The sequence below is a fragment of the Natrix helvetica genome (genome assembly GCF_964273705.1).
Source record: "Natrix helvetica genome assembly, chromosome: Z".
Classification (NCBI taxonomy): Eukaryota; Metazoa; Chordata; class Lepidosauria; order Squamata; family Natricidae; genus Natrix; species Natrix helvetica.
In genome coordinates, this window is record NC_138554.1 from 72,599,776 (window position 1) to 72,616,535 (window position 16,760).

Below are 16,760 nucleotides of genomic sequence, written 5' to 3' on the forward strand. Positions count from 1 at the left end.
CATGCTGATTTCGTTTGGGAGCTGTTATTTTTCTTCTTCATTGGTATTGTGCTAGACTGAGCTTTTGCAATCTCATTTTTCAAAATTTCCAAGATTCTTGAGTTGTTTTCCTCTTGAGGATTCTCATCCATGGAATTCTTTCCAAGCTCTCTCTAAGTTTATTGAAACTAGCTCTCTTAAAATCCAAGACTGTTCTACTACTTGTGTTTGCATAATGTTGAATTTCAATATTGCATGGTCACTTGTCCCCAGGGTTCCTGTGGCTTCAACACCTTCTATCATTTCCTCTCTGTTAGTGAGAATTAAGTCCAATATGGCTGATCCCCTTGTTCCCTTTTCTACTTTTTGGGAAACAAGGTTGTCTGCTAGGTTTGTTAGGAACCTGTTGGATCTTCCACTTGGTGCAGAGTTTGTTTCCCAGTTGATGTCAGGGTAGTTAAAATCCCCCACTAATATTGTGGTGTGCTTCCTACATATCGTAGTTAGCTGACTAGCAAAAAGTTCATCTACTTCCTCTGCTTGGTTGGGTGGCCTGTAGTATAGACCTATGGCAATGTCATTCCCCCCCTCAACCTTTAATATTGACCCAAATGCTTTCAAAATAGTTTTCATCATTGTTGTACTCTATTTCTGTAGAGATGTAGCCCTTCAATGTCTGAGAATGGTTTACATCTTTGTGCCAGATTGTAAACTGTAAAAAATATTGTGCTAGTAATGTTTGCCAGTTGACTTATCTACAGAACCGGTTAAAGCATCTTGCCCTGGTGTTTAATGTTCTCTCTACAAATGGTGTGTGATTTTGATTGAAAATGTTCCTTCATTTTTTTTCTGAGAGATGATTGCTGATTCTCCTTATTTGTTCCTGCTGCCTGGAAATGTTTCTATTCTCTGGAAACATGAACACCTTTCTCTAATGAGTCACTTGTATGATTCATGCATATGGTACAGCACGCACTATTAAATGCTTAGTTTTACTTGACAGCAGGAGTGATAATCTTAGCAGAATTGATAATCTTCTTGCTGCCCCCCTATCGTCTGTGCTTCATGAAGTTGCAGCCGTAGGCTTACTTACCTTTAGGCAGCCACAGGAGGAAGCAGTAAGGATCAGGAAGTGAACAAGTGATGATGCAAGTGCCAAGCTAGTAAAGGTAGTAAATGGGTCATCACAGCGGTATATATAGGGCTCTAAGAGATGGGGCAATCACGAGCCAGTGAGTCAGTGAGCGGCAGGTGGGTAGGCGGGCAGGACAACAGAATGAATGGGCAGTGAGTGGGCACAGGCCAGGGGACCATACCAGTATGGGGGAGTGGCCAGGCCCCCGTCACTAACGGTACAGAGAGGTATGGCTGATTTCCACTACCTATACGGCCATATTGGACCATACTGGCAGGAACCCCACCTCTTGTGCATGCATGGGGAAAATGTGAGGTGTGTATGCATGCATGGAGGCACATGCACGGGGCAGGCCACCTGCGGGGGGCATGAGGGATGGCACATGGGGGAATGCGTATTTGAGGGGGTAAGGTGTGTGGGAGAGTGCATGTGGGGGAGAAGGGAGCATGTGGGGGGCATTTGCATGCACGGGTTGCATATGGGGGCACACATGCATGCATGGAGGGAACGTGCAGGGGAAATGTTCACATGCATGGACGGATCGTGCACACATTGCATTTTGGAAGTTAGGGTTAGGGTTGTTATTATTATTATTAGCATTTGTTGAAAATCTTAGTTCATGGGGCCTTAGCTTTCCTGACTTTAACCTTGCAAATTTGGATGGATGCAAAAGGTGCATGCATGTGCATGCATGGGGGAGGTGTATGCAGGGGAGAATGGGCATGCATGGGAGCCCCATGTGGGGGAGAATGCATGTGGGGTATGTGTGCATGTCCTGGAGTGGTAGGGCAGGGGTCGGGGACAATGTTTGCATGCACAATGGGGAAGGGCGCTTGCGTGGGTGCCGCACATGCATGTGTAGAGAGCGGGGCACAAGCATGGGGCATGCAAGCATTTCATTTGGGGGCTTAGGTACGCACACGAACATTCACACATATGCATGTGTGTTTTTGGCACTCAGTCCGGAAAAGGTTAGCCATCACTGACATATGGCATATCACACATGGACTAGAAATATAAATTAACATTTCAATTAGATTAGTAGAACTCAATAAAATATGAATGTCAAGAAGATTTATGTTCAAATATCAATGTCTAGGCCATCTAACCACTGAAGTATAACATGGTTTAAAATTTAAAAATCAGATATTGTAGGGGTATATGCCTTTCAACTTATAGACATGATGTGAACTACAGTTTGACATGTAACCCCAGTCACTCTGAGGGGAGGATACTGTGTCCCATTTATTCACAGAGTCGCGGCAAATGCCATGTGAGGTGCAAATCCTAATCAGGATTGGTTCATTGCTGAGATGGTAGTTCAAAGCCTGGCACATTTTTTGTGGAGACATCATTATTGAACATACAGATAAGTAAGTCAAACCATTTTTAATTTTCAAAGTTGCAGATATTATTTGTGCTAATATTTTCTATGACATATATGTGCTTACTGATACTGTAGGGATAAATTTACATAGCATGTTCATAGTGCATATGTTGGAAAGACATTATAGGAACTGTAAAAACTGTGTGATAAAATTCTTTTTCAGGTTATATTAGAATACATCCTGTATCTCATGGAAAAATAAAAAATATAGGAGGGTGTCAAAGACAAAGTTGTCTGATCACTAAGAGCTGACACCAATTTGATAGTACACAGCAGTGATGTGCAGTCAGCTGAGGCAAGTGAGGCACAGCCTCACCACTCTCATCATGAAAAGAAAAAAAATGTAAAAGAAAAAAGGTGAGCTAGTTGCTGCCTCATCATGGATGACTCTGCTTAACTGTTTAAAAAAATCTCTAAAAAAGCGCCCTCTACTATGAGGCAGGAGAACTGCATGCCTCATCTAGTCTGACTTTAGGCGTTTTATGATCACTTGAGCAGAGTTAAGCAAGGGTTAAAAGCCTAAAAATTCCTGATGAGGCACGCAGTTCTCCTGCCTCATAGTAGAGGGCGCTTTTTTAGAGGCTTTTTTTAACAGTTAAGCAGAGTCATCCACGGAAGCCAGGCAAAGAACCATGCTGTAGCACAACACTTTCCCCCAGCCTCTTTCTTTTGGAAGGCTCGGATCGGCTCCGGTCCAGCTTCTCTGCCTCTCCTCTCACCCCAGCCTGCCAGCAGGAGGTGAGTTGGCAGGCTTTATTGCATTCCAGGCATTTCCCACCCAGACAGCAGGCTGCATTTGCAGTGGTGGAGGTGTTTGGGGAAGGCAGAAGGGGAATGGGGGGGGGGATGGCAGAGGAGCTGCTTTCAAGCCACTGGAAAAGATATCCAATCCAACTTTTGTGTGTATGTGTGTTTGTTTGAGAGTGAGTGAGAGAGGGAAGGAGTAGGAGAGATAGTCCAATCCAACTTTGTGTGTGTGTGTGTGTGTGTGTGTGTGTTTGAGAGAGGGGGAGGAAGGAGAGAGGGAGGAAGGAGGGGAAGGGAGAAGAAAAAGAAAATGAAAAAAGAAAACTTATTTCGCAAAGGAGAAAAACAATGCTGTCATTTTAAATCGGAATTGAGCATGCCTGGCTGTGGAATTCTGGGAGTTGAAGTCCACAAGTCTAAAAATATTTGAAACCCACCACTGTGTCAGTGCCTCACCAGCCATAAACCTCACCGCACGTCACTGGTACACAGTCAAAAAACAGTGAGTGGGTATAGCAGTATTCTTCAAATACCAGAAAGAATATCACTTCAGGAAAGGGCAAAATTAGTTTTCACTTGGCCAAGAGTACAGAATCCCAGAATACGGGAATTAAGTTGCAGAAGGCAGTTTCTGGCTGTACTTTAACAAGGAATTCTAAACAGTGTTAGAAGAAATATCCAGGTCCAGTTCCAACCTGGGAGAAAGGCACTGGAGACAAAATGGAAGCTGGAGTCTGATTGGGAAAGGGATCCATTTATTGATGAAGTACAACCATCAAACTGTGATTCTGGGTAGCTGACCACATGTAGTTGAAAGTGAGGGGTTTTTATACCTTCTCTTGGCCTTTGAACATGGGTTTTCTGTAACTGTGCAAGAACATGTATTTGATTGGCTGTTATAGGGGTCATAGCTGGCTCTGTAGGTTGTCTAAGTTAAGTTTGATTAAAGCATAGAGGGTGATGCAATGTCCCCAGGAGATTTTGCAATATGGTGAGCTCTGCTGCTATATGATGGAGGGTTAATCCTATTATGTCCTGAGGGGTCATTCTAGGAGAGGGGTAGGTGCTACCTTTCTACAACAGTAAGAGACGTTCCACACAAAAAAGTAGTTCCCCAAAAAAGCAAAGGTCTCCCTTTTACTGGATGTAAATTTATTGGAAGCTGAAAATATTCTTTGAGATCAATGGATTAGGTTAGATTATTAGTACAAAATATTTCCTACTGATCAGTTAAACTTGTTATTATACTGTGGAAAGTTATCACCCAGCCCCCTCCCAGAAAAATGAAATATCCTAGGGAATATTACATTTCCCTGGATGTGAAAAGGAAGAAAGATGTTTAAAGAGAGAATAGCTCCCTGTAGCTTCCTGCCTCCACCCACTTTGTCAATGGGCCATTAAGGTGGCCAAGTCAGTCCCTTTACATAATAAAGAGTTCTCCCCTTCAGCTCCAGGGGGATGGGATTAAGGCATAATAATATTGGCCCTTTACCCAACTCACCACATGGCATCTGAGAACTCAACCAAACCTGGATTCAAAATGCAGTCTAGATAGTTGCCCCTGCATGGCCCCATGGGAGTCTGACAACCAATTAGAAGACAAGCTCAAGATCAAAGGCCAGAGAGGGCATAAAACCAGGGACTCAGCATCTCAATCTTTCCTTCTTTTCTTCTCCACCAACATTGAAGCATGTGATCACCTTTTCTGTTCAACTCAAGCCATGTGGTCCTGTACACCATTAAAACCATCTTTCCAAGCAGTTTCCATGTCTCCAGTGTCTTTTTCCCCACTTGGAGCCGAACCCAGAAGGACATTTCTTTCATCAATTGGTGACCCAGATGGGACTCCAAGCTAGCCTAAGATAGGAGGAGGAGCTTCCTGAGGAAATGGCGGTCTGCTACAGAGCTCCGTAGATCCGCAGCTCTTCAAGGGAACAGGGGGTGCTGCCGGCCCCCCTTTCCATCATGGGGGACTGGGTGTCCATCAATCAGCTACCCTGGATCTTTTTACAACCCAAGTGGGGGGTCCCCAGGGTAGCTTGACGACGAAAAAGCCTGGGAAGTGAGCCAGTAAACAGCTGAGGGGAGAAGCCGTCCGAGACGCCATTTGAAATCGGCGGAGCGCGCCGTTTGAAATCGGAGGAGAGCAGAGGAGAGCAGAGGAGTGGTGTAAGGGCTGCGCAAGGCTCGGAACGGCTGGAAATGGCTGCTGGAGTGTGTGGGAACGCGCTGGTGCTGGCAGTGCCGGAATTGGAAGTTTTTAATCTGCAACCGACTTGGGACCGGGGCCAGAGCTGGCAGTGGGCGGAGAGGCCGACTTTGGAGCGACGAGGACCCGAGCGCCGGCGGTGACGGCTGGGAACGCCGAACGCCGAATTCCTCAGCCTGCTGCTAACCGTGCGAACCGTGGGAGGCGCAGAAACTGAAAAGGAAGGCAGGAGGCCGGTAGGAATGGCGCTGGGGTTTGAAATGGTGGTTTTGGGTGCTAAGGACCAAGATGCAGGCCATGGTAAGAACTAAATACCGATGGCCTGGTAGGAGGAGGACTATGATTCAGGAGGCTACTCAGAGACAGGGGGGGGCTTGCTGAAGACGGGCAGGAGGCTCCAACATCAGGCTGGGCAGTGGAGTTATTCACAGCTGCCAGCTGCCTCCTGGTCTGTTACCACCTACCCCCCCTGCTGACTGCTGACTATTCATTTCTACTTGCCCCTGTTTCCATCTGTTTCCATCTGTGTGCGCCCTGGAGGATTACCCCCTATCCTCTGTGACCCCATTGCCTGACTGACCATCTTCCCCTACCCATTATCAACAACAGTTCGACTACCCCTCGCCATCCATCATTGACCATCATTGACCATCTACCAACCCCCACCATTGACCATCATTAACTATACTATCCCCACCTATTGTCTGTTATCTGACCAGCCTACTACCATCACCCCCCTCATTTCGGACTGGACAATTCTTTTTTCACTGGAGCATGGCTTTTTTAACTTCTTCAAACTAGACTGGAGTATGGTACTCTGGCTGGAACATCCACAGCACAGTTCCTAGGCCCTGGTGAATTTTTTCTTTTCATCATTATATGTACTCAAGAGCAGACCTCATCCTACTGCGGGAGTCCCCCCTCTCGCAGGTGTGGCCCTCCGCCCTTTCGAGGGCCCACCTTGATGACGGATTTATTAATCTCGAGAGGTGGAGGAAGCGGAGAGTTAGGGGTTTTTTAGTTAATTGTTTTTTAAAATTGTATAGGGGTTCCGGGGTTGGGGGGTGGGTGGGTCAGGTCAGGAGCGAGGACAGAGCCAGGTCACTAGGTGTGGTCACGAGCAGAGGGAGCGGTAGGGAGGAGGAGGGGGAGGATGTCGTTCCTGTGCAGGGCCTTTTGATTCCAACGGTCGTAGGGAGGGGCAGATACGAGGACAGATTGAAAACTCGCAGTCGGTTGGGAGACCGTGGGTGCTGGTTACACCCGGTCGCTTGCACCAACCCCCGCATGCTAGGTGGTCAGGAGCTCCAGACCCAGGGCCTGAGGCTGGTGCTATGCAATGCGAGGTCCGTTGTTAACAAGGCCCCCCTCATTTACGATCTAATCTCGGAGGGGGAGCCGGACCTCGCAGGAATAACAGAGACCTGGTTGGGCCACGAGGGAGGTTTACCCCTTGTGGAAATGTGCCCGCCAGGTTATCGAGCATTTCACCAGCCTCGGGCCCAGGGAAGGGGCGGTGGGGTAGCAGTGATTATCCGGGAGGACTTAGAGCCGAGGGAGTCCACTGTGCCACAGACGTCCGGTTGTGAATCCCTTGTTGTGAAATGGGGCCCTAGGAGACAGTTGGGCCTGCTGATAGTATACCTGGCTCCTCGCTATACATCAGCGGCCCTGCCTGAACTCCTCCAGCTGATCGCATCGGTGGCGGTTGAGACCCCCAAACTTTTAGTGATGGGGGACTTTAACCTGCCATCGGTGGGAGAAGCATCTGAGGGGGTTTGGGAGTTCATGGCCTCCATGACAGCCATGGACCTGACTCAATTGATTCAGGGCCCGACACACGAGGGAGGTCACACCTTGGACCTTGTTTTTGTCTCTGGCCAGTGGTTGAGTGATCTGGGAGGAGGGGACTTAACCATCACTCCCCTGTCATGGTCAGACCACTCACTCCTCCGACTTGACTTCCCTGGTGCTACCCCCCGCTGCGGGGAGGCGGAACCGGAAAATACTAGATGGTTCCGCCCCAGGCGCCTGATGGAACCAGAGAGGTTCCAGATGGAGCTTGGGCCACCTTCTGCGGCCCTGACCCGCCCTCGGGTAGAGCACCTGGTGGTCACGTGGAACAATGCGACTACCGGGGCCTTGAACCGGGTGGCGCTTTTGCGGCCTCTCCGGCGGCAACGCTCCACCCTGGCCCCTTGGTTTACCGAGGAGCTAAGGGTGATGAAGCGCCGCAAGAGATCCCTAGAGAGTCGTTGGAGATCCTCCCGTTCCGAATTTGACCGAACACAGGTACGAGCCCATTTAAGGACGTACCTTGTGGCATTGAGAGTGGCCAAACATCAATATTGTGCCACTCTCACTGCATCCGCAGAGAACCACCCTGCCGCGCTGTTTCGGGTGTCCCGCTCCCTTCTATTTCAGAGGCCGCGGGAGGCCCCTTTACAGGGTAGGGCAGAGGAATTTGGGAAATATCTGCAGGATAAAATCGCTCAAATCCAGAAGGATTGGGTCCCTTCCAGTAGTCCTGTAGAGGCGTCCGTGGCGAGTCTTGAGAGACCTATCTGGGAGGAGTTTGACTTGGTTGCCATCGAGGATTTGGACAGTGTGCGTGGACAACTGCGACCTACCACATGTTTACTGGACCCGTGTCCCTCCTGGCTTGTACTGGCATCCTGGGAGGTTACTCGCGACTGGCTCCTGGGCCTAGTGAACGCTTCGCTGGGTGAGGGGTCCCTTCCAGCTGCCTTGAAAGAGGCGGTGGTAAGACCCTTGCTCAAGAAGCCTTCCCTGGACCCCACGGAGCTGGCCAATTATTGTCCTGTCTCCAACCTTCCCTTTCTGGCGAAGGTTGTAGAGAGTGTGGTGGCTTATCAGTTTCCACGGCATCTGGAGGAGAATGATTATCTAGACCCGCGCCAGTCCGGCTTCCGCCCTGGGCACAGCACGGAGACGGCCTTGGTCGCGTTGGTGGATGATCTCTGGAGGGCCAGAGATAGGGGTTGTTCCTCTATCCTGGTCCTATTAGACCTCTCGGCGGCTTTTGATACCATCGACCATGGTATCTTGTTGCGCCGACTGGAGGGGTTGGGGGTTGGGGGCACCGTTTTACGGTGGTTCGGCTCCTACCTTTCCGGCCGGACGCAACGTGTGTTGACAGGGGAGCAGAGGTCGACTCTGAGCCCCCTTACCTGTGGGGTGCCACAGGGGTCGGTCCTCTCGCCGCTCCTGTTCAACACATATATGAAGCCGCTGGGTGAGATCATCCGTGGTTTCGGGGTGGGATACCATCTGTACGCTGATGATACTCAGCTGTACATCTCCACCTCGAACTACCCCAACGAGGCCGTCGAAGTGATGTCCCTGTGTGTGGAAGCCGTACGGGTCTGGATGGATGACAACCGACTCAAGCTCAACCCCTCCAAGATGGAGTGGCTGTGGGTCCCGGCCCCCCGGTTCAACCAGTTAATTCCATCTCTGGCCATCAGGGGCGTACAACTTGCCCCGGTGGAGCGGGCGCGCAATTTGGGCATCCTCCTGGATGCTCGGCTGTCCATGGATGACCATGTGACGGCCGTGGCAAGGGGGGCGTTCCACCAGGTTCGCCTGGTGCGCCAATTGCGCCCCCTATTGGACCGGGATGCCTTGCGCACAGTCACTCATGCACTGGTGATGTCTCGCCTGGACTACTGTAACGCTCTCTACATGGGGCTTCCCTTGAAATGCACTCGTAGACTACAGTTGGTCCAGAACGCGGCTGCACGGGTAATTATGGGGAGTACAAGGTACTCCCATGTGACACCTCTCCTGCGCGAGCTGCACTGGCTCCCTGTGGTCTACCGGGTGCATTTCAAGGTCTTGATTACGATCTTTAAAGCGCTCCATGGCTCAGGACCTAGCTACTTGCGGGATTGTATCCTGCCCCATACATCCCTGCGACCAATTCGCTCGCACAGAGAGGGACTCCTCCAGGTGCCGTCCACCAGACAATGTCGTGGGGCGGCGTCTAGGAGTAGAGCCTTCTCTGTTGCGGGCCCAGCCCTGTGGAATGACCTTCCCCCGGATATTAGGACTACCTCTGACCTCCGCGCCTTCCGGATAAAGCTCAAGACCCACCTATTTCAAGTAGCTGGCCTGGCTCAACCATAGTTCGTTCACACTGCTCCTGACGGGTTTTTTAATTTTTGTGACTTTTGGAATTTTATTAGGGGATTTTAAATTGTGTTTTAACTGTCTTTATTCATCTTCCCACCTCCTCCATGTACACGTATTCGTTTATTTTGTGTGTGTATTGTCCATATTGTTTTTATGTGTTTTATTGTACGCCGCCCCCAGTCCTTCGGGAGAGGGTGCAGCTAAGAAATAAATTTTATTATATTATTATTAACCAATGGATATGGCCCAGGTAAGCCTCCCATGCCAGCACAGACCCCATTGAGTCTGTGAGTGGACTTTATCTTGGCCTTAACCATTTGGATCTAGGTTTTAAAAGGGTTTTGAATTTGAGCTCAAGGGCTGCCTGGAAAGAAGGTGAATACCTCTAAATTTTAATTCTCTAAAATTTAATTTTAAAGCATGGCAAAGCGTGGAAATGTGTGTATGCCTGCATATGTGTGAGTGATGATGGTTTCTCCCAATCACATCTGGATCCTGGTTCCTCTGTGTGTTTTACCAAGGGAGCCTGAAAAGTATTGGGTCAGGCCAGAGCACAGGACCTTTTGTTAGGGAAAGGAGAGTGTGTATGAAAATGGATGGAAAAGTGAATGAAAATTTTGTTGTTGTTGTTGTTGTTGTTGTTGTTGTTGTTGCTTTTGTCCTGTGAAAGCAAAAAAGCAAAGGCTCATTGTGCGTAAAGAGAGAAAGAGGTGCCTGGAACTAACTGCAGAGGAGCAGAGGTCCTCAAGGATTACTTTTTTGATCCTGAAAACCCAGGTGATTCCCTGAGAGGAGGGGCCGAATACTTTGTGGGGGAATCGAAGCCTTCCCAGAATCTTTTTTTTTCTGAAACTTACGGTGGGTGGCACCTGGCTAGGCCAAAGTGAGCCCTGCATGTAAAGGGTCATGGGAAGCGTTAGCTTGTGGGTGTCCAGAAGTGCCCTCGGAGATTTTCTTAGATGCCAAGATTTTGGCTGACATGAGTAAAAAGAGAGCAAGGAAATTGTGTGAGAAATGGCTTTGCTGAAAGATGATACAGGAAAAATAACTTGGCTGCATAAAGGTACTTAAAGGAAAAGGGAAAATGTTGACGTTTCTTTTTTTTCTCCTGTCTGTTTGTCTTTTTCTCTGTCTTCTATGCAACCACGTGGTTTGTTAAGATTTGTGCCTTCCCTCATTTAACAGATTTGTGGTGGGAATAACTAAGATGTGTAAATAATAATAATAATAATAATAATAATAATAATAATAATAATAATAATAATAATAATAATAATAATAATAATTATTATTTCTTAGCCACACCCTCTCCCGAAGGACTCGGGGCGGCGTACAATAAAAACATAAAAATACAAGTATGGACAAACATACATATAATATAGACGTATACAAAGACGTATACAAAGAGGAGGTGGACAAATGGATGGAAACAATTAAAATCACAATATTAAAATCCCCTAAATAAATTAAATAAAATTACAAAAATAAAAAACCCGTCAGGAGCGATATGTTCAGATTATAGTTGGGCCAGGCCAGCAACTTGAAATAGGTGGGTCTTGAGCTTTACACGGAAGGAGCGGAGGTCAGAGGTAGTCCTAATATCCGGAGGGAGGTCATTCCACAGGGCTGGGCCCGCCACAGAGAAGGCTCTACTCCTAGGCGCCGTCCCTCGGCACTGTCTGGTGGACGGCACCTGGAGGAGTCCCTCTCTGTGCGAGCGAATTGGTCGCAGGGATGTATGGGGCAAGATACGATCCCGTAAGTAACTAGGTCCTGCGAGTTCTCTCCCCCCCCTTATTTTCTCCTTGTCCTTGTGTAAATGTGTGTCTAAGTCTTTGTGCACCCTCAAGGTAATTGTAGATGTCTCCAATCCAAAAGACAAGAATTTTAAATTGTTCAATGAAAGAAAAGAGTAAACTGGCAGAAATTGCTTTCGCTCAGTTTGTTGGGCCCAGAAAACTAAGTGAAGGTGGGGGGAGTCTTTACTTTGTGTCTGTTTGGCCAGCAGAAACAGAGTAAAGAGAAGGTTTTTTCCCTTCCTTCCTTCCCTATATCTTAAAGTAATAACCCAGGAAATGTTTTAAGTTCATTTGCAAGAAAAGTTTCATCCTTGCATTTATTGTGTGTTTAAATGATTTTACCTGTTCATCTCTTCCCTGAAGCATGTGAATCCAGGCCCCATTTCTCATCTGTGATATCCCCATAATGTTACCACTTTAACTGATGGTTTTATTTTTCAAACTCTGCCTGCAAGCTATCCACCCCCCACGCCCCTCCCTTACCTCTAATCCTCCAACAATGCCTTTTCTGTGGGGGAGAGAACCTTGTTCTCATGTCTTTCAGCCCTGGAAGATTGTATTCTTCAGGTGAGTATAGATTCCCCCCCTTTTTTGGGGGGAGGAGGAGAGTGTTGCCTTGTATGTGCATGTATGAGATGAAGGAAATTCCTACTAGAGGTTTGCCTTCAACCTGAGTAAAAACCCTTTGCACATCTACCTGGCAAACCTACTCTATTGGTCCTAAAGTAAAAACCTGGCACCCAGAAGTCAGTTTTGATTTAGATTGTGTCAACAAAATTGCTGATTTCTGGCCACTATCAGATGAATCAAGAGCCAAATGGAAATGATGTGTTAATGAAAGTGTCCATACATCTTTATTATATATATATATATATATATATATATATATATATATATATATATATATATATATATATATATATATATATATATATATATATATATATATATATATATATATATATATATATATATATATATATATATATATATATATATATATATATATATATATATATATATATATATATATATATATATATATATATATATATATATAATTTTTACATTTAAAACAATGCAATGCCACGGAGTCGGAGTGATCGTATATTCACATTATGTACAGCTAGTTTCGACCATTAACAGTTATTCTACTTAATACATTGTCTGTCCTTCTGTTTGATCACAATATATACATTTGTTCCAGTCTTGTCATCTTAACTTATACCAATCATAAAATCTATTCCATACCTCAAAATATTCTTATTCCTCTTTATTTTTAAGTTCCAAAGTGAGCCTATCTGCTTCTGCACAGGCCAACACTTTTCTGATTATATCTAGCTCTGATGGTGTATTTTATTTTTTCCAATGCTGTGCATAGGTTATGTGCGCTGCAGTTAGTATATGTATGATTAGATAGAGTGTATCTTTCTTAAACCCCTCCGGTATTATGCCTAGGAGAAAGATTTCTGGTTTAAACATAATTTGTTCTCCCACCATTTGTTCTAACCATGATTGAATCATTTTCCAATATTTTTTTTTGCCTCATTGCACGTCCACCACATATGATAGAAAGTGCCTGGTGTTTTTTTACACTTCCAACAATTTGGGGCCAGATTTTTAAACATTTTAGAAAGCCGTGCTGACGGGAGATGCCATCTGTAGAACATCTTGTAAATATTTTCTTTATACGCCGTAGCCAATGTTAATTTCTGATTAAGTATCCAAAGTTTTTCCCACTTAGCCAATTCCACATTGTAACCGAAATTTTTCACCCAGGCGACCATGGTTTCTTTGACATGTTCTTGCTCTAGTTTATATTCCAACAAAAATCTATACAGCACTTTGATCAGTCTGTTTTCTGTCTGTATCAACAGTTTATCTAATATTGTGTAGTCTTTGGCAATATCTTCATTCTTCCTATCCTGTGCATACCTTGATTGTATCTGTAAATAAGACCACCATTCTACTTGTATTCCTTGTGATGTCAATTCTGATCTAGTTTTGATCTCCCCCTGCCTGTTCAATAGCTCTTTATATGTGACTATATTTTCCACGTTAATTAAATTTGGGTGTATGTATGCTTCCATCGTAGATAGCCAAATAGGTATTTTGATATAGTGGTCATGTTTAATTTTGTTCCATATTATTAACAGAGATTGTCTAATGTAATGTATACTAAAATATTTGTGTGCAGATCCTTTTTCATACCAAAGGAAGGCATGCCAGCCTGCTTGGAGGTCATGACCTTCCAATTTGAGTAATCTTTTATTTCTCAGCATTATCCATTCCCTTAGCCATGTTAATATGGCCGCAGTATAATAGAGTTCCCAATCTGGTACGCCAAATCCTCCCTTTTCCTTAGTGTCTTGCATAGCCTTAAGTTTTATTCTTGGTTTTCTTCCCTGCCAGATAAATTTCGAAACCAATTGATTCAAATCTTTGAAGACACCTTTTTCTAATTTAATGAGTATATTCTGAAATAAGAAAAGGAATTTTGGTAATATATTCATTTTTATAACTGCGATCCTGCCCATCATGGACAGTTGTAGGTTTTTCCATCTTTCTAGATCCTTCTTAGTTTTATTAATCAGATTGGTATAATTGTCTTCTTTGATGGTCACACACCTCGCAGATAAATGTATACCAAGATCTTTAACTTTTTTGACAATTTGGATACCCAATTTCTTCGTTAACTCCTCTTTTGCTTTTGATTTCATATTTTTACTCAGCATTTTGGTCTTTGTCATATTTATCTTTAGACCCGCTATTTTCCCATACTCTGTCAGTTCCTCAATGAGTTTCATACCAGACTTCATAGGATCTTCTAGCACAAACACTAGATCGTCTGCAAAGGCCTGTAACTTAAATTGCTCCTTTTTAATTTCTAGTCCCTTTATCTGTACCTCTTTACGTATATTCCTGGCTAGTACTTCTAGGGTTAGTATAAATAACAGGGGGGATAGGGGGCAACCTTGTCTTGTACCTTTCTGGATTACAATACTTTGTGTTAGTTCATCATTGATTATTACTTTAGCTTTTTGGTTTGTATAAATTGCTCTGATTGTGTTTATAAATTTATCCCCACAATCCATGTATACTAATTGTTGGTGCAAAAATTCCCAGTTGACATTATCAAATGCCTTTTTAATGTCTTCATTGAACATGTCCTTAATCTCCTCTGGTAGCTTTGGCAGATCTGATTTTTCCAAATACTGTAATATTCCTTCCTTTGTATGGTCTCGGTTTTCTTTATATATATGTTCATAAAACTCTTGGGTAATCTTTTTCTTTTCCTTTAGTTGGTAGCAGATCTCGCGTTTTTCATCTTGTAGTTTATTAATCCAGTTCTCTTGTTTTTGCTTCCTCAACCTATAGGATAGCCATAGCCCCGGTTTGTTTGCATTCTCGAAGAAGTTTTGTTTTGTTTTTTTTATAGATTGTGCCAATTTTGCTTTTTCAAATATAGCCAATTCATGTTTAATCAGTTCCATATTTCCTTTTATACTTCTGTTCTGCAGTTTCTTTTGCAGTTCATTCTCTAAATTTCTATACCTTTCTTTCAGCTCTCTTATTTTTAGATTCTCGGTTTTTTTCTTCCTGGCTGTGGCTGATATTGTGACCCCTCTTATAAATGCCTTAGTCGTATCCCATAGGTTTTGTATGGATGTGTCTCCTGGTCCGTTTTCTTTGAAGAAGAATCTTAATTCTTGGTTGACTCTTTTGATATATTCCTGGTCTTTTAGAATTGATCTATTGAGTAACCAACGGTAACTGCCTTTTTGTTTTTTCCAAATAATCCTCATGGGATTGTGGTCAGCCCATAGATTGGGTTCTATATCTATCTCCTTCACTTCTGAGATTAGCTCCATTGGCAGCCATACCACATCTATCCTTGACCAGGATTCGTGTCTATTCGAGTAGAAGGTATATTGCTTACCCTCTGGACATCTTTCTCGCCATACATCAAACAGATTAAGTTCTTCAGCCATTTGGAAGAATGACCTTGGCAAAGTTCTCCTAGCTCCTTTTCTCTTCCTTCCACTTTTATAGTCCCCTTTCGGGTCAACTATAGCATTGAAATCGCCCAGTAAACAAACATTTTCGTTTCCCATCTCTCGAATAATGCTATGTAGTCTATGATAGAAGTTTTCCTGGCCTTCATTAGGTGCATATATTACAACCAGTGACACCTTTTTTTGGTTTAACATTATTTCCACAATTAGTATTCTCCCTTCCTCGTCATGATACATTAGTTTAGTCTGAATTGTGTCTTTGACATATAATGCTATTCCTCTTTTCTTTTGGTCAGCCAGTGCCGCGTAAAGTTTACCCAATCTAGGACATTCTAAGATCTGGATCTGTCTTTTAATCATATGGACCTCTTGCATTGCAATTATATAATAGTTCAAATGTTTTAATTTATTAAATATTGTTTTCCTCTTCTGGGGTGAGTTTAGACCATTAATATTCAATGATAGAATCTTGATTTCTCCCGACATACTTCTATGTGTATTTGGGTCGTGTGCTTCTTGTTGCCCTTATTTCTCTCACTTCCTTTGGTTCTTCCCCTTTTTCGTCTAGAACGACTTCTTTCTCCTTTCGTGTCTCCACTGGTTCCTTTTCTCTTCTTATCTGTGCCCTAGATCCTTGTCTCCTTGCTCCCGCCTGTTCTCCTTCATCTTTCTCCTCCTCCTGCCCAACAAGAGTATTGTAAAAGTCTTCCGCTTGTTCTATTGTGTCTATTCTAAATCTTCTATCTCTCCAGGTTACCAGTATGCCCTCCAGCATCAGCCATCTAAAGTTAATTTCAAATTTGTTCAGGACAGATGTTAAAAATTGATAGGGCCTTCTTAATTCTCTAATTCTCCTCAGTACCTGTTTTAGAACTATTAATTGTCGTTGGTTGTAAATTATCGGGTCGTCTCTAGTTCTATTCAGCACCTCATCACGTATTGATTTTTTAACAAACTTTACATGAACTTCTCTTGGTAAATTATTCTTTTTTGCGTAATTTGTCTGTATTCTATACATCTCGTCGATCTCCCTTGCCATCTCATCCTTTTCTATTCCCAAAGCCTTTGCCATTAGGTCTGCCATCGTGTCTGGTAAATCCTCACCTTTTTCTTCCTTTACGTTCTGGAACCATAGGAATTGGGCTGCTTTCTCCGATTCTAACGTGAGGACCATTAACTCAAGTTCCTTGTTTGCCTGGATCAGCCTGGCACTTAGCTGCTCCATTTTTTCGTCCTCCTTTTCCAACCTTCCTTCTATTACATTTATTCTTTGTTCGTGTTTATTGATCTGTTCCTGGAACTTCTCAAATTTATCGTCCATCTTCTGCATTCT

The 16,760-nt window shown here is 44.4% G+C and overlaps 1 protein-coding gene across 2 annotated transcripts in view; it reads left to right on the top strand.

Annotated features, from left to right (window-relative positions):
• The first annotated feature begins 2,388 nt into the window (after positions 1 to 2,388).
• VPS41 (VPS41 subunit of HOPS complex) overlaps positions 2,389 to 16,760 on the top strand; it is a 241,866-nt gene continuing 227,494 nt past the window's right edge. Inside the window, exon 1 of one of the 2 annotated variants that reach the window (XM_081932591.1) lies at positions 2,389 to 2,487. The gene's annotated coding sequence lies outside the window, so the exon portion shown is untranslated. The remainder of the gene's footprint in view (positions 2,488 to 16,760) is intronic. The other variant, XM_081932590.1, reaches the window with a different exon arrangement.